This window comes from Panthera uncia (genome assembly GCF_023721935.1).
Source record: "Panthera uncia isolate 11264 chromosome C1 unlocalized genomic scaffold, Puncia_PCG_1.0 HiC_scaffold_3, whole genome shotgun sequence".
NCBI classification, from domain to species: domain Eukaryota; kingdom Metazoa; phylum Chordata; class Mammalia; order Carnivora; family Felidae; genus Panthera; species Panthera uncia.
This window is the reverse complement of record NW_026057584.1, coordinates 5658392-5678625: the sequence shown is the minus strand read 5'-3', so window position 1 is coordinate 5678625 and position 20234 is coordinate 5658392. Positions and strand designations below refer to the sequence as shown.

At 58.4% G+C, this 20234-nt stretch overlaps 1 protein-coding gene across 1 annotated transcript in view; it reads left to right on the top strand.

Moving 5' to 3' along the window:
* The window catches only part of SH3BP4 (SH3 domain binding protein 4), an 84838-nt gene that overhangs the window by 46494 nt on the left and 18110 nt on the right, over positions 1-20234 (top strand).

Genomic DNA, 20234 nt, shown 5'->3' with positions numbered 1-20234 from the left:
TGCACTTCTCAGACCCCGACTGACCTGGTTGGTCGCTGCCAGTCTCGGCTGCCTGTCTCCCCCGGTTGGAGGGCCCATCAGACGAGAAGCAGATGCAGGGGCGCCCCCTGGTTCGGTTGGGTGAGGAAGCGACTCTTGATCTCAGCGTCATGAATTCGAGCCCCACGTTGGGTGTAGAGATGATTTAAATAAATAAAAGTTTTTAAAAGGTTTAAAAAATAAGAAGAGGCAGATGTTTACTGAGCCCTTCCCGACAACCGGATGTTAAGCGACCGCACTGGGCGTCCCGAGGTCATGTCCCCGCGCCCCTGACAGTGGGGGTGCCCCTGCAGCTGTCCAGCTCTGGCCCCCCGGCTCCAGCTACTAACTAATCCTGTCCTGGGCTGGTTGTGGTGGAGGACGCCCGAGGATGCTGCCCTCTCCCTACCGGGGTGTGGGCTGGGCACCGACCCTTCCCGCCCACAGAGCAGGTGCAGACGGAAGCCGGACAGCAGGTGGGCGGTGGGGCCTTGGACTTCGCCTCCTTTGTCTCTTCCTGCTTCGAGCCAACCCCAACCAGGCTTTTTCCTCCTCCTCCTTTCTGTCTCCCTTCCTTCCCCTCCCTTCCTTTCCCCTCCCCTCCCCTCCCCTCCCGCCCCCTCCCTTTGGAGATGGGTGCCGCCGAGGAAATCTCTGAAGAGCTACTTGCTGCTTTGGGCGGTATCCTACCTAATATTCCTCGGTCTTAGTAAAGAATAGATCAGCCAGAAATCCGCGGAATAGCACTGCTATGGGAAAATATTCCCTTTTATTTCTAATGCATTTTTAAGGGTGATACAAAAACTTTCCAGAAAGGAGCCGGTGGGGTGGAGGCAGCCAGTCCTCTAGGATTCTCAGCACCGGCGGTCCCTGCACGCCGAGCTCACCTCACTTGCCCCCTGGGGCCCCCAGCCAGGGAGATTCCTGCTCCACCAGCGTCCAGACCACTGAGAGGAGGGCTGCCACAGGCCTCCAGGGCCACCCCTCCATCCTGTGGCTGTGCCCGGGGACCCAGAGGAGGGCAGAGGGCAGGAGGTAATAGGGGAGGGCTTGTGTAGCATCACGGTGAAGGTGAAGGTTGGGGGCATCACACAGCACCTGTGTGTCCTGGGGCGCGTTGCTTCCCCAGATCTGTTTCATCATCTCTACTAATCGAACCTGCCTTGGAGACGTTTATTGGAAGCCAGCCTCGCCCACCCGTTTGTCGTCTGTGCTGTCTTGGCCCTTCGGAGGCGGAGCCGAGGGGTCACAGTAGAGGCCCACAGAGCCTGCGAAACTCCCCGCCTGGCCCTTTGTGTCAATGCTGTCCCGGGGACATTGGGCAGTGTCTGGGGACACGACCGGTGGCCGCAGCTGGGGCTGGGAGTGCTACTGGCATCCAGTGGGTAGAGGCTGGGATGCCACCCGCCTCTCCACGATGCACGGAACAGCCCCACGGCAAGTAACGACCAGGCCCCAAATGGCAGTCGCCCCGAGGTTGAGAAATCCTGTTTTCCAGAAGTGGTTTTCTGTGCTAACTGGTTGGGGAAGGAGGGGTCTAGGACGGGTGATTCTGAGTGGTGCCTTTTGCCGGGATGGGGATGCAGGGGTGCAGGGGGGGAGGTGAGGCCAGCGTGTCGCCGTCCTGAGTGGGTGTGGGAGGCAGATGGCTGCCATAGAGACGTGAGTTTGGGGATCAGCAGAGACGAGGCGGCCCCGTTGCTCGGGGTGGCCTGGCTGTGGCGAGGCTCACCCCAGCCTCTGGGGGAGGGCAGGCTGGTCTGCTGGAGGTCCTGGAGCCCCTCGCCCTGACGCTTGGGAGCGGGGAGGCCTTGGGCCAGTTCTGTCACTTCTCCGAATCTCAGTTTCTCGACAGTACGGTGGAGGCAGTGATCGTCTGTCTCGGGAACAGGTGCGCGGAAGGCGCCTAGAACAGAGCCTGCCAGTCACTCAGTGTCCAACAGGCGCTGTGCGTGCTCGCGTCCACAGACCGCGTGGCTCAAAACCACGGGAACGAGTTCTCACAGCCAGGAGGCTGCAGGTGTGAAATCCGGATACCTGCAGGACCACGTTTCTTCTGGAAGAGCCCACCCTTGCCTCTTCCCGGCGTCTGGGAAGTCTCGACGGGTGACCCGCCGTCTTGACGGTCATCGGCTGGTGGCCGCATCTCTCGGATCTGTCTCTGTCTCCACGTGGCCTTCGTCCCTCTGTGTGTGTGTCTGAGCGTCTCTGTCCCGATCTTCCTCCTCTCAGAGGGACACCTGTGATTGCGTTTAGGGCCCACCCTAATCCGGTCTAACCTTACTTCAACCTGATCGCATCTGCGCGCACCCTGTTTCCAAATACCAAGTTCACAGACGCCGGGGGTCAAGATCTAAAGGATCTTTTCGCGGCAGGGTCGGGGGAGGGGGTGCATTTAGCTGACAGCGGTGGCTGTGGTTGTCTGGATTGCCTGTGTTACGGTTTCTGTTGGAGTTCGTGTGCCTTCGGCCTTTCTGCGGGCCGGCTCAGCAGGAACAGGCTTACTTCTCTCTGTTCTTGTAGCAGCTGACGTGGCGTGTGGCCGATGCATCTCTGTAGTTGACTGAAATTAAGGAAGACTCCCCCTTCTGACGACCCTCGTCGTTTTCAGAACAGCAGCCTGCGCTAGACAGGCCTCAGGAAGGCCGCGAACCTAGGAAGTCTGGCTTTGGAGAAGCAGCCACATCCCTAACAGTGAGGTTGGGACAACCCACCGGCCGTTCACTGGTTCAGGTCTTTGCTGAGCGGCTGTCACTCTCTGCGGGGCGCTATGGGGCTGCCTGCTGGAGGACAGGGTCCTCGCCGACCCGGAGTTTGCAGCCCGGCTGGAGAGGCGCTCATTTAAAATCATCGTAGTCAAGTGATTAGGTCCCATGGTGCCTGGGGCGCCGGGGCTGGTGACTGCAGATGTTGGCGTTGGCGCCCAGAGAAGCTTGCTGGTGTAAGGGGTCTGGAGCCTCCCGGCAGCTTCCTTTCTGCCCTGCACGGGCTTGCAGAGCACCCCGAGGGACAGCGGGCCGGAGGAGACAGCAAGGACAGGAACTGGGGACGGAGCACCAGCTCCCACGGCGCCCCCTCTGTATCACAGCACAGTTCAGGGCTTGAGGACCAGAGCCGGCGACCCGGTTTGCTGGGCAGGTCACCAGAACGGGCCCTGCGTGCGCCGGTTGAGAAAGGTGCCGGTTAGGGGCTCCGTGAAATTCTTCTCGCGGGGCCTGAGGGAGAAACCAGAGTTAGCCTGTCAAGTGCACCCTGTGTTGTCTTCTCGAACCTGTGTGTCCTCCAGTGTCTCCCAGATGACTTTGCGCCTCTCGTATCTGAGTGGGGCGGGTGGCCCACGTCACCAGGAAAGTGGGCTCTTGCTTTTACCGGTGACCCCTGTGCCCGTGAGGCCTGGCCTCATCCCAAGCCACGCACCGTTTTCCTCTGTTACCTGCCCGGCCCGCCGGGCCCAGGTGCGCACCAGGCTGCCCTGGCAGGAGCCAGCCCCAGGCCCTCTCTCTCACCGTGTCCGTTGATGTGCCAGGTGCGGTGGCCTCGCTCAAAAGCTGTGTCCACCCGGAGCCACGAAAGGTGAACGTAGTTGGAAACAGGGTCTTTGTAGATGTAATCGGTTCTGTTAAGATGAGGTCGTGTCTGGGGCGCCTGGGTGGCTCGGTCGGTTAACCACCCGACTCTTGATTTTGGCCCAGATCCCCATCTCGTGGTTCATGAGGTCGAGCCCCACAGCGGGCTCCACGCTGATGGGCGAGGAGCCTGCTTGGGATTCTCTCTCTCCCTCTCTCTGCCCCTTCCCTACTCACAAGTGCACGCACTCCCTCTCGCTCGCTCTCAAAATAAATAAATAAACTTAAAAAACAAACTGGACGTCACGCCGCAATCGAGTGGGCCCCGATCCCGTGACTTGTGTCCTTAGAAGGCAGCTGTGTGAAGACTGTGGTGTGGAAGCCGAGAGCAGAGCGCCCGGAGTCGAGGAGAGACCAGGATCGACAGAGGGGACAGAGCAGTTCCTTTGATTGAAGCCGCCCAGTTCGTGGCGACTGATTCCAGCGGCCGTGGGAAACAGACCCATCCACCGTGCCCCAGCCTCGAGAGCGGGGAGGCGCTGGACGGTGCGGGCCGTGGGGCTCAGGGAGTGTGTCCTGTGGGTGAGGGGGCCGGTAACAGTGCCGGCCACGTAAGCCCTTGCCCGGGGCTCTGAAGCCTTCACCCCTCAACCTTGACTAGGAGGAAAGCCCGTCCCCCGTTCCCCTTGGCGAAGGTGGGCAAGTGGAAGCCAGGTTGGGGCATCGGCTGCAGATGATTCTAGCTGATACCAGAGGGTTCTGTCTACTGCAGGGAAGCCCTCCCGTCATTGGAGGCGCCACGGTGGATGTTCTATCCCTCTGAGAGCCCCCCAGGCTGGGACCCGGAGCCCTGGGTTCTCAGCTCTGCGGGACTGATGAGCTCTCTGACTTGGGGCCAGCGGCTCCGCGTTTCTCTTCTGGTTGCTTCATTATACGCCGAGCGAGGCGTGCTGTCGAGGCGTGCTGTTACTGTACCTGCACATGTGCACTGGTCCCGAGCGCGTGAGCTTTCACGCACCCTTCCACCCGCGTGGCCACCCTCCCGTCGCCGGAGAACCTTCTCCGGGCCCTTCTTCCCTGCCGATCCCGCCATCTCCCCTCGACCAGTATTCGGGTTCCCAGAGTCCATTTCCACCGTGCTCGTGGGTCACGTGGTGTGCGCTCTCTTGTGTTGGGCCTTTTCTGGGCCATAATTCCCGTGGGCTTCCTCTGTGTTGTCACATGTGAGCGTTTCCAGTTGGTGGACACAGGGCTGTTTCCAGCGTGGGGCCGTTAGGGATAAAACCCCCGCAGACATCGTCAGGCGGGCCCCCTCCATGGACAGACGCTTCTTTTCTCCCGGGCACGTGGGCCCAGGGGTACGATTGCCGTGTCTGGCACACGGGAAGCGTCCCAAAGCGGTGGATGTGACTGACACTTCCGGCCGGATGGATCTCGAGGGATTCGGCCGCCTGGAGCGGGCGTGGGGCAGCCGGTGGGCAGATGGGTGGGACCCGGCTCCTCCTGCAGACGCCTGCCCGGTCCCCCTTTCCACCTACGCGTAGAACTACTGCGTAGTCCCCTCTCCCTTGCCTTGGGCTTCTGCCAAGACCCGAAGGATGGGCTCTGCTTCTGAAGATGGAACGCTGTGCCCTCCGGGCCTCACGATGCACAGCGACTGTTCCCAAGCGCTCGACTGTGCGTTTATGTGGTTGGTTCGGTTCAGACCCCGGCCCCCCACAGCGGAGCTGGGCTCGATCTGACCGCAGGTTTATCTGCACGGTAACCACACCAGGAGACCGTCCCGGGGGTCCCTGCTCTGCAGGGACTCACCGTGTCACTTTTCTCTTAGGACACACACGGATCTTCTCAAGGTCAAAGTGTTCTCTCTCTCTTTTTTTTAATGTTTATTTATTTTTGAGAGAGAGAGAGAGAGGGACAGAGCATGAGCAGGGGAGGGGCAGAGAAAGGGGGAGACACAGAATCCAAAGCAGGCTCCAGGCTCCGAGCCGTCAGCACAGAGCCCGATGCGGGGCTCGAACCCGCGAACTGTGAGATCATGACCTGAGCCACCCAGGCGCTCCTCGAAGCGTTCTTTAAGACAGAGTTGCCCATCCATTGGCAGAGCTCCCATCACCTGGGCATTCGGAGTCTGCACGCGATGGGGGACCAGTGACCCCAAGAGCCCTATTGTGTGTGCCTTGTGCACATCTGCAAACGAACTTCGCCTCCAAGAGTTTAGTGTGGGGGGGCGTGTTGACTCGGGACCTGTGTGCGACACCCAGAAAGGGCTGCTGCTTCGGGGCGCCTTTGTGCTGGGAGTTGGAGCGGGGGACTCGGTGATGGCAGAGCGGTTTCGGGAGCATCGGTTGAAGGGTTTGGCCAGCAGCAGGCGGGGAGAACCTTCCAGGGAAGGGAAACAGCCTTGGCTGAGCTGTTGGGTTTTCAACAGGGGGGATACTTTTAGCCTGTCAGAGGGTAGGCTGACCCAGCATCACACATGAGGGCTGTCACAGGGGAGAGGCTGGGCGGGAGATAGCGGGGGTGGGTGAGCAGATGTTATCTTGGGGGCAGAACAAATGAGGATTTTTTTCTCAAATAATGAGGCCACAGAGACGGGGGCAGGGATTTCAAGGGTGTCGGGGAAGGGCCACGTCCTTACCCGGTAGAGTTTGTTTGGGTCTCGAGGAGGCCAGGTGGGGGGCACCTCAGCCCATCATTTGCACTTGAGGCTGGTCCTGTGTCGGGGCGCGACCCCTCGGTGGGTGGGCGCGTGGGTGCAGGCTGCTCGGCGATTCTCTGTCCTGTCTGTGCGTCGCGGTTACGTGAGAGCCTTGGCAGATCTCTGGATTGGAAAGTATTTGAAGGCCTGCACAGGTGCTTGTCAGCGGCATATCCAGGGTCGAGCAGCGGTGACGGGGACCGCTTTGGGGCTCAGGCGCGTGAGGACTGTACCAGCTGGAGGCTGTGGACAGAAGAGAAAGGAGACAGAGAGGGGATCAAGCTGGCCGGTGGCTCCGATCGAAAGGAAAAATAACATTAATCATAGCCCTCGCGGAGGATAGCGGTTCTCAAAACGGGTGCTCTCGCCACCGGGGACGTTTGGCAGTGGCCGGAAACATTTTGGGCGGTCTGGAGTGGGGACGCCCCTGGCTGCTAGTGGGGAGACGCCAGGGGTACAGCTGAACGTCCTCCGGGGTGCCTGACAAAGCAAGATCCCGTCCAGGATGTTCACGTCCCGAGGCTGGGGACCCCGACCTGGGGAGCTGGCACTTACGTATCAGCACGTTTCATCCCCACGCTTTGCGGAGGTGGATGGTGTTATCCCTGTTTCATAGAAAGGAAGCGAAGGCACCATGCAGCTGAGAGTTTCAAACTTGGAGCAGTGACATCACTGAGAAAGTGGGGGCGGGAGGAGGTCCTCAAAGGTGAGAAAGTGGGGACCTTGGTTTTGAATAGATGATGATGTTGCCAAGAGGAAATGCAGAGGATTTGTGGCTTGTGGGACACCACGAAATCGAGTCCCTGGTCCGGAGCTGTGTGGGGACACCAGGGCCGTTCCCATTTGTGTCCGTTCCCCAGGGAACACGGCGGGGAACGATAGACCTCGAGTGCCCGCTGTGGGCCCACCCGGCAGGGCAGGTTTTGCTGTCCTCCTGCAGGTGCCGGAGGCTCAGAGAGGTTCAGTACCTCGGCCAAGAGCACACAGCTCGAGCTGGTGCTCACGCTCAGATCGACCCTGGAGCCCCGTGTTTTCTGTGCTACCTCCCCTAAGTTCAGTCCCCACTGCAGTCTGAGGGTTGGAGGAACAAGACGCGGGCGATAATTTAATGGTTTACTGAGCATCAGGTGAGGAGACCGAGGCCCGCGGCCGAGGACAGAGCGGGGACTCAGAGCGGGGCCGGCTGTGGGGCTGGAGGCCCGGGCCAAGCGTACGAATGGGGGGCGCAGTGGGTCAAGCGTCCGACTTGGGCTTAACCGACTCACAGTCAGGATCTCACGGTTCGTGAGTTCGAGCCCCGTGTCGGGCTCTGTGCTGACAGCTCCGAGCCTGGAGCCTGCTTCGGGTTCTCTCTCTCTCTCTCTCTCTCTCTCTCTCTCTGTCTCAGAGGTAAATAAACATTAAAAAAAAAAATGCCTTTGAAAGGCCGCTGAGGTGACTTGGCCAGACTTTTCCAGTAACACTTAGGAGGTACAAGTCCACAGTTGCCCTTTGCCTGCCGACCCCGACTCCTCCTTCAGGAGCCTGAGGTGAGCACTCATCCGCGGTGCCCTGGTCGCTGGGGACCCGGGGATGGAATGTTCTGGAAGTGTGGAGGCAAGGTCACATGTTTCAGTTGAGTCCGTGACTCTCTGTTTTAGGACCTTGAATCTTGTTTGCTTCTTGGCGTTCCGGTCGTATTAGATGTGACGGAGAGGGAGACACGGGGGGAGTACGCTGGGACAGGCGTGCATTTTCCTGGGGCCGCCGTAATAAATTACCGCAGACTGGGCGGCTGAAAGCGACAAGTTCACACTCGGGGCTCCAGAGGCCAGACAGCCGAGATCACGGGGTCCGCAGCGTTGTCTCCCTCTGAGGCCGTGAGGCAGACGCCGTGAGAGGCCTCTCCCCCTGGTGTGTGGCCAGCCAGCTTCTTCGCGTGTCCTCCCACTGCCTCGCCTCTGTGCCCAAAATTCCCCTTTATAAGGACCCCAGTCATAGTGCACGAGGGGCCGTCCCAGTCACTTCGTCTGCACCGGATCATCCACCAAGATCTTATTTGCAGTGAAGTCCTATCTGCAGGTATCAGAGGTCATTTGATGAGGCACCCGTGAACCCACCTTGGTGTGATTCTTCGCCACAGCAAACGGTAGGGCTCTAGACCACGGTGGTACAGTTGGACAATAGCAAAGAAAAAAAAGGATATTTCGCGGGGACTCCGAGCACTTGTTGATGGAAAGTACAGGGCTTGTATGGGCGCTGGGTCCCGATAACAGCCTCACCTCTGACCTCTGCGGACTGTTTCCTGTGCCTCAGGCCCTGTGCACCGCGTAAGGGCATCACCTGTCGTGGGAGCTCTCAATACCGCTTTGCCTTCCTCGGGCAGGCGAGGACAATCGGGCACAGAGAGGTCGGGGTGAGTGTGGCTGAGGTGCTGAGTGGTTACATGGGGACCTTCTGAAGCAGTGAGCAAGACCTGAGTGACAACAGCTGTCAGCAAAGTGAAGTTCTGGGGGACGGAGATTGCCCGCCAAAGGGAACTGTTGGTGCCAAGGTCCTGGGGCAGAGATGATTTGCATTCGGAACAGGAAAAGTACCAAGAAGGAAAGAAGGTCATGGAAGGCTGGGTGGGGCCAGATCATGGAGCCCTGATAAGTCTGTTAGATTTAATCTAAGTGCAGGGAAATGTCACTGGAGACACTTAATTTGTTGAGAGACCTCCAGCTGTTCTAAGGAAAGTGTGTGTTTAGGGGTCAGGGGAGAAGGGAATGAGACGTGGGAGACCAGGTGGGGGGCTGCTGCAGCGAGAGAAGGGTCAGATCAACACACTTTGGAGGCAGAATTGCCTGGATTTGTGACAAAGAATGTGTGGTCCCCAAAGTTTAATTTATTCTTTGTCCTTTACAGAAAGAGTTTGCCAGTCTTTGCTCTGTGCCATCCTGGGACTCATTTAAAAAAATTTGTTTTTGGTTTATGTTTATTTTTAAGAGCGGGACAGACAGAGTGTGAGCAGGGGAGGGGCAGAGAGAGGGAAGAGACACAGAATGGGAAGCAGGCTCCAAGCTCCAAGCTGTCAGCACAGAGCCCAAGGCGGGGCTTGAACTCACGAAACGGGGAGATCCTGACCTGAGCCGAAGTCGGACACCCAACTGACTGAGCCACCCAGGCGTCCCCTGGGACTCATTTTTAAATAAATGAGACCCACCATGTTTCTAGAAGAAAATAAAGTATATAAAGATGCCAATTCTTACCGATGCCATGCCAACAAAATCCCAGAGGGGTTACTTTTGTGAGGGAATGAGGTGGGGAGACATTTTATTAGATTTTTTTAACGTGCATTGGGAAGAAACAATAGATAAAAATTGCTGATAAGAGACTTTGAACTACAAAGTTGCTGGACCTTCCGGGTAGGCAAATGTGGCCCAACTTCTACTGTACGAAACACAGGCTGATGTTGTTATAAACATTTGCAGACCGACGGCACAGAATAGATGGGATTCAAACCCTGGTGTCCGCCCACACTGAGTGCACTGAGATGACATCACATCCATCAGCAGGGGATGAATTGATCGGGAACTGACATAGGAGTGATTGCTTAGCCGTCCGGTAATGAATTTTGTAAAGTTCCTCACCGAGCAGCACAATAAATTTCTTGTACGTTAATGTCACTGTACAAATCATTTTTTTAAATAAAGGAGAATAGATGTGAATGTTTATCAGGTTTTTCATTAAGGTAGGCCTTTCTGTGTTTCCAGGCAAAATCACAAAGGAAAGATTGATACGTGGCTGCATAATTGAGACTTTATCAAGTTAGCAAATGGGTTTGTGCATGTACAAAGCAGCCGAGCGGGGAAGACATTTGCAATGGCTAGGATGAAATTTTAGGCTGTAATTGAGCAAAGGATACGAAATAATAGTCATAAAGCAGGAAATAAGGGGGCCTCTGAGGGGCTCCGTCGGTTAAGCGCCTGGCTCTTGATTTCGGCCCAAGTCATGATCTCACCGTTCATGGGATTGAGCCCCGAATAGGGCTCTGCACCAACAGCTTGAAGCCTGCTTGGGATTCTCTCTCCCTTTCTCGACCCCTCCCCTCCCAAAATAAGCAAATAAGCTTAAATAAAATAAAAAAGCAAGTGCCTATGATTTTTTTAAAACAGAAAGCAGGAAGTAGTAGATATTCGAAAATTTCTGACCGTAGTGGCCAAAGGAATGTGAATTTAAACTTTAGTGTTTGTTTCCAGGAAAGTGTTTGGCAACGCTTCATACTCTTGCTAGAAAGTCGTCCTAAGAGGATAATCCAGAATGCTGAGGAAGATTAGTTATAAAGACGGTCACCACCACCGGGCCATTTATAGCAGCAAAAATCTGGCTCCCGCCAGGAGGAGCGGGGTCAGGGTGTTCTCCGATTGCGGAACCACGGAGAAGGCCCAGCTGGCCGGGTCGGAGTTAGCCAGCCCATTCATGAAACTTTCTGTGTTGACTTTCCCTTCTCACGCTCAGCTCCCATCAGGCAGCCCGCGTTGCAAGGTTCGTTGAATCGGAAAGGCCAGGAGGGAGGCTATGGGTCAGTATGTCTGGCATCCGCTCGCCTTTGTGGCTGGTTTTCAGCTGTGCCGTGTAGCGGGCTCAGCCCTGCTCTCTGCCTGCGGAGTTTTGCACACACGGTCACTCATCCGCGTGGCCCTTTTGGCTTCTGCGGCTCCTGCCATGTCTTGAGGATGTTAAACGCCTGCCTTGAACTCGAGCCTCAGACATGGCCTGCGAGTGTCACGAACGAGAGCGGTCCGTGGGGTCGGGGCAGCGTGGAACCGAGGAAGCCGCCTCCCGTCTCTTCCTTGTCTGAATCTGGCACTTTAATCGGGGTCTCGGAAACAAACCTCAGTGGCAGTCTCTCTCCGTGAAAACCAGATAAGCCTCCGCTTGTCTGCACAGAGAGTGGCACCGGCCAGGTGTTCGTTTCCCAGAGTGGTATCGAAGACGAACCTTGAAAACACTGTTTCCGAGTTAATGTATTCTGGAAAAGTTATCCGTGTATCTAAGGAATATTTTTTGAAAGGATCGACTAGCTTCCTCTTCAAAGCAACAGAAAGCTGCCTTTAAAATAACTTCCTTAGGGGCGCCTGGGTGGCCAGTCGGTTGAGTGTCTGACTTCGGCTCAGGTCATGTTCTCACGGTCCGTGAGTTTGAGCCCCACGTCAGGCTCTGTGCTGACAGCTCGGAGCCTGCTTTTGGATTTTGTGTCTCCCTTTCTCTCTGCCCCTCCTCTGCTCTCTCTCTCTCTCTCTCTCTCTCTCTCTCTTTCTCAAAAATAAACATTAAACAAAATTTAAAAAAAAAAAGAAAAATGATTGTTCTTACAGAGCTTCTGCGTAAGAATTTTGTTGGGGGGCACCTGGGTGGCTCAGTCAGTTAAGCGTACAACTTCAGCTCAGAGCACGATCTCATGGCTCATGGGTTGGAGCCCCGTGTCGGGCTCTGTGCTGATGGCTCAGAGCCTGGAGCTGGCTTCGGATTCTGTGTCTCCGTCTCTCTCTGCCCCTCCCCCCATTCATGCTCTGTCTCTCTCTGTCTCAAAAAATAAATAAACATTAAAAAAAATTAAAAAAAAAAATAACTTCCTTAAATACACTTGTTATAAAAAGTGGGTTGATCTAAAGACAACTGTTAATTTTAGTTGTTTTTTTTTTTTTTAAGGAAGACAGTTAACCAATGACCCACATTTAGAAATCACAACCCCTTTTAGTGCTGCTGTTTTGCCTTTTGATGACCGTGTCAGACGGGCGTCCGTCCCCTGACCAGCAGCCCCCAGGCCAGTGAGCGGACCTCTCTTCTCGTCGCTATGACTGCATTTCAGAGATGGCCACACTCGTTCTTCCTGGCCACTGGCTGGGGACCAGGGGGGGTGAGTGTTTCTCATCTGGGTTGGTCACAAGACCCTCCCTCACAGCCCGTCTGCCGCCAGGCCCGTCACAAGGTGGCCCGGCCTTCCCATGTGACCCAGCGTGGCAGATCGCAGACCACCAGACCTCCCGAACCCCGCGCTGGACGAGCGCCACATGAGGGTTATTCTTTGAACTCCTAGCCGTTTTCCGCAGCAGGCTAATGAGACACCATTTGTGGCCAGCCCCATAGCGTGCTCGGGATGACGGGCGAACCGAGAGGTCTGTGGGCCTCCGGTCCCGTGCGTGCCGGGAAGACGCGGTAGAACCCACCTCGTTCTCCTCCTGATGTGTCACGCGTGTTGCTGTCCCAGCCACATGATAAGCGGTGGAGGGAAGGGACGAGGGACTCCACCCGCCTGTGCCTTTTGGCGGCCCTCGGTGCCCCGTGGTGCTGAAGAACTGGTCGCGTGAGACATCCGTCCATTCAGCAGGTGACACGACGCACAGCTTGGGCCAAGCCCCGTGTTCAGTGCCGGGGAATCCGAGGAACCGTGTCCCCCGCTTGCAAGGAAACGAGCGTGGTCGTCAGGGGACCAAGTCACGAGCATGATAACAGCTGAGATGTTCGGGATCAAAGCGGCCGGTGCCCAGAGGGGACACTGAGAGCTCGGAACGGAGATGGGATTCCGTTGGCAAAGGCCCTGTTGGCCGAGGGTCCCTCTCAGATGGGCAGGTTTTAACGGGGGAGAAAGTAGGCCCCCCGGTGAGTTCAGGGGTGCCTTGGAGGCAAACGAGAGGAGCAGCTCCTGTGTTTGGCGAGAGTCCGGGAAATGGGAAGGAGCACGCGGGCAGACTGGGGAGAAGAGCCTGGGACTGCGGTTTTCCCCCAGGACCCTGGGCGGCAGGGCGCTGGCCGAAGGAGGCCGGGCAGGGGGAAGCTGGGCCGCGGAGGCCCAGCCCTGGGACGCTCCAGATCCGGGGTGTCCTCCTTTGTCACTGGCCGGAGAAGCACGCCGGCTTGCCCGGCCCTCACTCCTTGGACAACAGAAGCATCGAGTGAGAGGTGGGGACGTGGGTGGGCACCCCGCCACCTGAGGGACCCCTGCCACCCGTGGGGCCCTGGGAGGTGCTTCTTGAGCTTTGGAGGAACAGATAAGGGCTTCCGCGCGTGCCCCTTCCCAGCCCGGCATCTGGCACACGGAACCTCCCCTCCTCCAAGCTCTAGGCTCCCAGTGGTGCCTCGGGCGTGGGTGCCTTGAACACGTCTGCTCTCATGTTTCCTTCTGCTGAGCACAGAGCCCTGTTCTAGAAGCCGGCGCTCGGTGGGTTTTCACGGAGGTGCTGGGGGCCCCGAGTGGCCCCTGCTGCCACTGCCCTGAACTAAAACCCGGGCGTCCAGCCTCAGTGAGGCCCACTCCCGACACGGGTCAGGGAAGCTAATTCCCCGGGGCCCCCGCCAGTGGACCCACGCTCTTGGCACCCCCAGAACGAGGCGCCGTCTCGCGCTGCAGGTGCACACGGCGGCAGAGCCCCGGAGAGGAGACTCCTGAAGCCGCCTGTGCGAGGTGGCGTGGAAGGTTCGGGTTTCTCTGGGCCGGCCGCTCCCCTCTCGTAACTGGAGCCCGTGCCGTCCCTGCCAACCGAGAGCGAGCCTGGAAAGGGGACACGGGTCACGTGCTGGTTTTCCACTTGGGTCGTTGCCCAGCCCGGACGGGTCGGGGGTCAGGACGCAGCAGAGAGCTGGGAAGCTGGGAGGAGTGGGCCTCCTGCAGGGCTGTTTGCCTCAGAGGGAAGAGGTGACCGAGATATTGGCAGGCACACAGGCTTGCCCTGGCCTCGCCGGTTCACTGCCGGGCTCCAACCTTCCGGTGTCCTCAGTGTGACCCCCGTGGGAATCAGGTGTCCCCAACGGCCCCCGCAGGCCCCACAGGCGTGCTGGGACGCGTGGTGGCTTCTCCGCAGCTGGCCCGTGGGGTCAGGGCCCCGGGGCGTCGGGCTCCGGGCTGTTGCTTACGGGGACACAGGTCAGCTAGGGAGGGGGGTCTCCGAATTACCTTGCTTCTCCGGAGGCCGCTGTTGCGTGGGGAGTGAGCCAGGTGGGCACACGGGATGCAGTTTGTGCTGACGGTCCGGGGACCGAAATCACCGAGGGCGGGTCGAAACTCATGCCTGCTTTTTAACCCGGAGGAAATCTGATGCAATCAACACGACACTCTTACTCCAGAAATCAAAATCAAATGTGGAGATGAGTCATCTCCAAGAAGGCACGAACAGAAGTCACCGGGGAGGAACCCAGAGCGGTCTGGGTGCCCCGGTTCCCCCGCAGGCCGGGGCCAGGCCCATAGCTTGCCCTCTGCACCTTCAGGTCGGGGCCACCGGGGGAGCCCCGCGTGTCACACACACACCCTGGGGTCCTGAGTCAGGGACCCTACAGATGCTCGCGTTCTTTGGGTTTTCTCGGTTGCTTTGCTTTTGCGATGTTCCTGGGGTGGGGCCTTGGCAGAGAGGCCCCCACATGAATATTCTGTGAATCTGGAGCCCGAGGAGTGAGGCGGGTCTGCATGGGTGGCCGGTGGGCCGGGCCTAGGTTCCCAAGTTTGCCTCGAGAATCTGGAAGTAATTCTGTGCATGTACAACGATGTCGTCTGTTCCGAGGCCAGCCTCCTCGTTCCCGGGGAAGGCGCTAGGAGCAGGCTCTTGTCTCCGCAGATGAATCAGCCTTTGCGCTAAAGAAAAGAAAAACTCATTAGTTATGAGTCAGACACAAGGAAGCTTTAATGCCCCTTCCCGTCTTCCCAGACTTGACTACTACCAAAGGGGCGGGGGGTTCCCGAGTCCAGGCGTGGCCTGGGGAGGTTGGGGGGGGGATGGCGTGGCCACACACCTCCCCCCCACTTCTGAGAGGTCCTGAGGTCCCGTGCCAGCCGCCCCGGGCAAGGGTGTGTGCAGCCACAGGCCGTCCTGGAGAATTGACTGACTGTAGCGGAGGGAGGGTGGCCAGACTTGTAGGTCATGCCATCCAGGTGCATCTGACTGAGGTGCCCCCCCCCTCCCCCGGGGAACCCATCAGTGATGAAGAATGCGCACGTAGATTTCCAGAATAGGCTAGGATTCTCAGATTCATCCTGCTTTGTATAATCAAGTCACGTGGCCATCTGGGGGACACTAGACATTCACGGGGGATTTTGACTCTTGCAAGATTATCCCAGGGACGCCTTTCAAAATGGTGTCCGGAGCCTTTGTCTTTATTCAAATAGAATTCATTCATTCGTGCTTCATGCAGGTCTCACACAGCAGAAGAGACGCAGAAGCAGGGTGAGTGCTGTGGCCTCCCAGAGCTAACGTTCTCTTGGAGAAATCAGGCTGGAGGCAGGACAGCATGTGATTTGTTGGGTCCATAAGGAAAGTAGGGAGAGAGGGTGGGGTTAGGGATGTTACCGTAGCAGGCACCTGTCCCTGCCGATTTGGTGACATTCGAGCAGGGAGCCGAACGAAGTGAGGGATCAAGCCTGGTGAGCATCTAGGTTTGGGCCTCCCAGGTGAGGGGACAGCAGGTGCAAAGGCCCTGAGGTCGGGAAGAGGGAAAGAACTTCCGGAAAAGGGTCCACAGAGCTAGCGAGGACCCGTCGTATGAGGCCTTGAGGGCATTGTGAGCACACGAAGAGCTAAGAGGCTTTTGCAGGGCGTTGAAGAGAGTCCTGACTTCTAAAATCATTCTGAGGGCTAACTGAGGGGTAGGCTCCCCGAGGGCAGAGTTGGACACAGTGGACCTGGTGGAACGATGCCGATTACCATAAATGTGGAAGCGCTGAGAAGGTCAGGCGGAGGTGTGTGTGTTCTGAACGGGGCGTGCGTGGCGTTGGGTGTACCCACACTTGCGGGCCCACCGGCCTCCACGGGGTAGGGGGGTGGCTGCTGGGGCACAAGGGAGGAGGGAGGGAGCTGCTGGGGAGGGAGACCGAGCTCTGTGGCTGGTTGAACGTGCCATTCAGCCACGACCGCGGTGGTGAAGCCTGGAGGGGGCCTGAGGCCGCCCCCCGAGCTGGGTTTGGACCTGGGAGGTTCCGTTCTGAGGGGGCCCTCGGTGAGCTGGGTTTGGGGTTTCTTGTCCAGCTGAGCAGGAACCCGGCCGTGTCTCCTTGTGCTGTGAGGGGGCTCAGCGCCTTGGCCATGTGACCCCGTGGCTCCTTAGAGTTTTTCCCCGGGGCAAAGGGAGACACTTAACAACATTCCCTGCCTCTCTCTGGCAAGGCAGGTGATGCATGGTTCCTCACATCACCTTCCTCGTGTTTTTGGTTTGTGTGTTTGATTGCGGGCCCGTTAAAAGACGCACGTACATAGGAAAATAGTAATAAAATCGCGAATAATTTAAAAACAGTAAGATGGGGAGATGTAGACAATAAATGGGGCAAATGGCATCGCGTCTAGCGGATACAATAACACGTGACGACAGTGTCATGTGCAGGAAGGAACCTTCACGAACTCGAACTCGTTACAAAGCGGATCAGAGCACTGAGCCGTTCACCCCAACACGACTTTTCTGACCCAAGCAGGGACTGATTCCGGGGGCGTGCTCCTTGAGCTCCGGCAACTTGGATGTGGAGCTCGGGGACGATGACTGCAGATCTGAGGCAGCGCATGAGTCACTGGAGAAGCTTGCAGGCCTGTGGGGAGGAGGGTGGAGCGAGAAGGGTGGAGAGGACCGTTTTCCTGGAGGCGCAGGTGAGGGGAGGGTGCTCAGGGAGCAGGAGCCACAGAGCGCCGGGCGCGCCCGAGAGGCAGCAGGTCCGCGTGTGGTCACTGACTCACGTTGGGGTGCAGGTGAGTGACAGGCCCGGAATGGCAGGTGGAAACCGGGTCGTGGGGGGGGCTCTGAATGCCGGGGCAGGGAGGTCAAACTTCGCGGATTTAAACGCAGGAAGCAACACCAGGGAGTTTTGAGCTGGGCAGTGACCTGACGTCGATGGGACAGCCTTGAGACAAAAGGGCGCTTCTGCAAGGGACAGCAGGAGGAATCGGGGATCCCACAGCCGCCGGCAGCACGGGCCTGGTGCGCTCTGGGCCTGGAGAGAGGTGGTTAGCAAGGCTAGGGAGAACTCGAGGCATTTTGTCCATGCTGCCTCCTGGAGTTTTACCCGCCCTCTAGAGCATCACTCGCCCTCTAGAGCATCACCCGCCCCCTAGAGCATCACCCGCTTCCTGGAGCTTCACCCGCCTCCTAGAACATCACCCGCCTTCTGGAGCATCACCCGCTTCCTGGAGCTTCACCCGCCTCCTGGGCAGGTTACTCCAGCAATCTCTCCATGCCTGGCTCTGGAATGAGTGGAGATGCGGAGCTTCTCTGGGAACCCTCACCCTGATGGTATCTGGTCAGGGAAGGTTCCAGGTTCCAGGAAGAGAGAGTCTGCCAGGCTTGTCCAGCGAGGGCCGGCTGCCCTCTTTGCTGTCAGGACATGTCCAAGGATGGTCTCCCATTGTCTCTGAAGAAAACTTGCCATTCTGGGCTTTACACAGGGCATTGAGCGCCACGGGACAAGCGTCCCTCTTCCCGGGAAGGGGTAGCATGAACGACTGCGTTGATGGTGAGCACGCGATGCTTTTGGCTGCCCGGGAACCTCGCTTTGGTGCCTCGACTGAATTCACTCTGGCTGATGAGTGCTGGGCTTGTCAGGATGTACAGTCAGTGGCTTATCTCTTCCTTGAATGGCACCCTCTCCGGGAGTATCTTTGTTTTTAAAAAGGACTGCAGATCTCTTTATGTAACTGCTAACATGCCTTTGTGTCTCTGCTGGTTCAGGGTAAAAAACTAGGTCCCCCATCAACAGTAAACAAAAACAATGATCCATCTCCAGAAATCCCAGTGACGTCCTGAACTGCTTTCTCCTCTGCTCACCCCTAAGCCCGATTCACCCCCCCCCCCGCCCCCCCCCCCCCCCGCCCCTGCCTTCTCGGTGGTGATAGCGAATGCAGGAATCTGACCACTCGTAAACGTTTATCTCCAGTTCCATCCATCTGCCAGCCCGCAGATTCTCCCGAGCGCTCGCTGGGAAGCCGTGCCCTGTCCTGCAGGCACCTCAGGGGAGCTGCTGGCTCTCCCTCTCCCTGCCCTGCATGAAATCAGCCCCTCCGACGAGCACACCAAGTCGCCCTGCAGGACTTTGTGGGGGTGTTGGGGCAGGTGCCCCCTGCCGATCGCCACGTGCACCTGCTCCCCCCCCCCCACCCCGAGCCCTCTGCAGCCTGTCCATAACCACACTGTCAGTAACGGCATCGCTGCTTCCGTTTTGCTCATCTGCAGCCAGGTGTCCTCCATCAGAAAGCTTCTGTGACTTCCCGTGGTCTCCAGGGCCAAGGTCGTGGTCTCCAAGGTCAACCCCATTGCCACCTGGGCTGCCTTCTCTCTCCTCACTTCGCCGGTCCCCAGCGCTCAGGTAGCCCCCGGGCCCCGCTCTGTCTGCCGACCCTTCCTCAGCCTCCAGAACCGTCCGGCATGTCCCCTACTCTGGCTAGCTTTCCGGGCCTCCCCCAGGCAGCTAATCGGGCTGGACTCTCAGTGTTATAGCGCGGGGGGCCCCCCCCCCCAGCCCGCCTCGGGGTCCTCGGGCACAGGGCCACACCAGCGTGAGAGCGAAGAACTCGCCCTCCCCCTCCCCACCCCGTTCACCGAGTGCCCTGGGCAGCTCTGCAGTGGGGGGGGGGGGGGGGACCCTCATGGGACGAGCCGGGTGCCAGTCAGATTTCACCGCCAGCTGGCTTTGGCCGTGTCTGTCTGTCTGGCTGGCTGCTGTATCTCCAGGAGACACCGTCAGACCTAGAATCTTGGGTGGTTAATTTGCAGGTCTACCCGGCAAGCACAGGTCATGGTCTCAGAACTGTCCTGAAGCTCCCCCCGCCCCCCCCCCCCCACCGCTGCCTGTCCTCTCCGATCCCCTCCCCCCGCCCCCATACACGAGTCCCATTTTCTCTGTTCCTGCCAGTAGGTGAGACCTGTCTTTTGGACCCAAAGGATTCTCACATCCTCTCGTCTCAGTGATGGATCTTATCATCACGCTTCTTTTCTGAAGCCAGGCTGCTCCAGGGGTGGCCTCTGCTTGTATCCCGGGGCCCGCGGGCTCCCCCATGCACGTGGCCACGTCTTGCCTGGTGGGCACAGAGCCGCCTCTGGCCTGGTGACCGGCCTCCGCGGCCAGCTCCGCTCCCCCTTCTCTCCAAGAGCATTCCGGTGAGGAGCGTGGCGCCACATTCGGTGGTTAAGAAGGAAAGAAATCCTCCCCGGGGCCGCGGTGAACCCCTGTTCCCCGTTCCAAGCGCCTTACACGGATTCTCATATTCAGCCTCCCCACACACCGGTGAGGGCAGTGCTGTCTTGGCCCCGCGTCACAGGTGCATCAACTGAGGCCACCGACTTAAACGCTGAACACAAGACGTCCCCGCGGACGGCAGAGCTTGGACGCAAACCTGTGTGTGTTCGCTGCACGGTTGGCACTGAGCCCCCGGGAGGCTGCGTGCGGAGCCTGGGGGAAGGGTAGAGGCGGACGGGCTAGGTCACCCCACCCCCCTGCCGTTGCAGGAGGCGGTGTTGGGGCCATGCGGGTCCCTCTCATTGGTGAAGGCCACTCATCTGGGCCAGAAGCCGTATTCCCAGCTGTCCTTGAAGGGCACAGCCAGGGAGCCAGGGACCGGAGACCGGTCACACGAGCCGTGTTGAAACAGAGTGCAGTTCGCCTGCCCTCGGGTCCCTCCGTGCCCCGACAGGTGCGGCCAGCTATGGCGTGTCCTGTCCGCCCGTTTCTGGGGAAGAGCATGGGGTATTTGCCGCTTTGAGGTTGGCTCCTGGCTGTTCCTTTCCCCTCCGTGGGCTGGCGAGGGTCATCCCACAGCTGATCACGTCACCATCTCCTGAGAGAGCCCCCCAGATGCCTTTGTGCCCCTTTCAGAAAGAAACAGGCCCGAGAGTGGCTCTGGAGGCTCGGTGACACCGTCTGGGTACATATACCAGCTTCAGGGGCACACGTTCCACAAAGGCCTCATGCACAGAAGTGGCGACGTGTGTATCTTACTTAGGACTGTCGGTTGTTGGGGATCCAG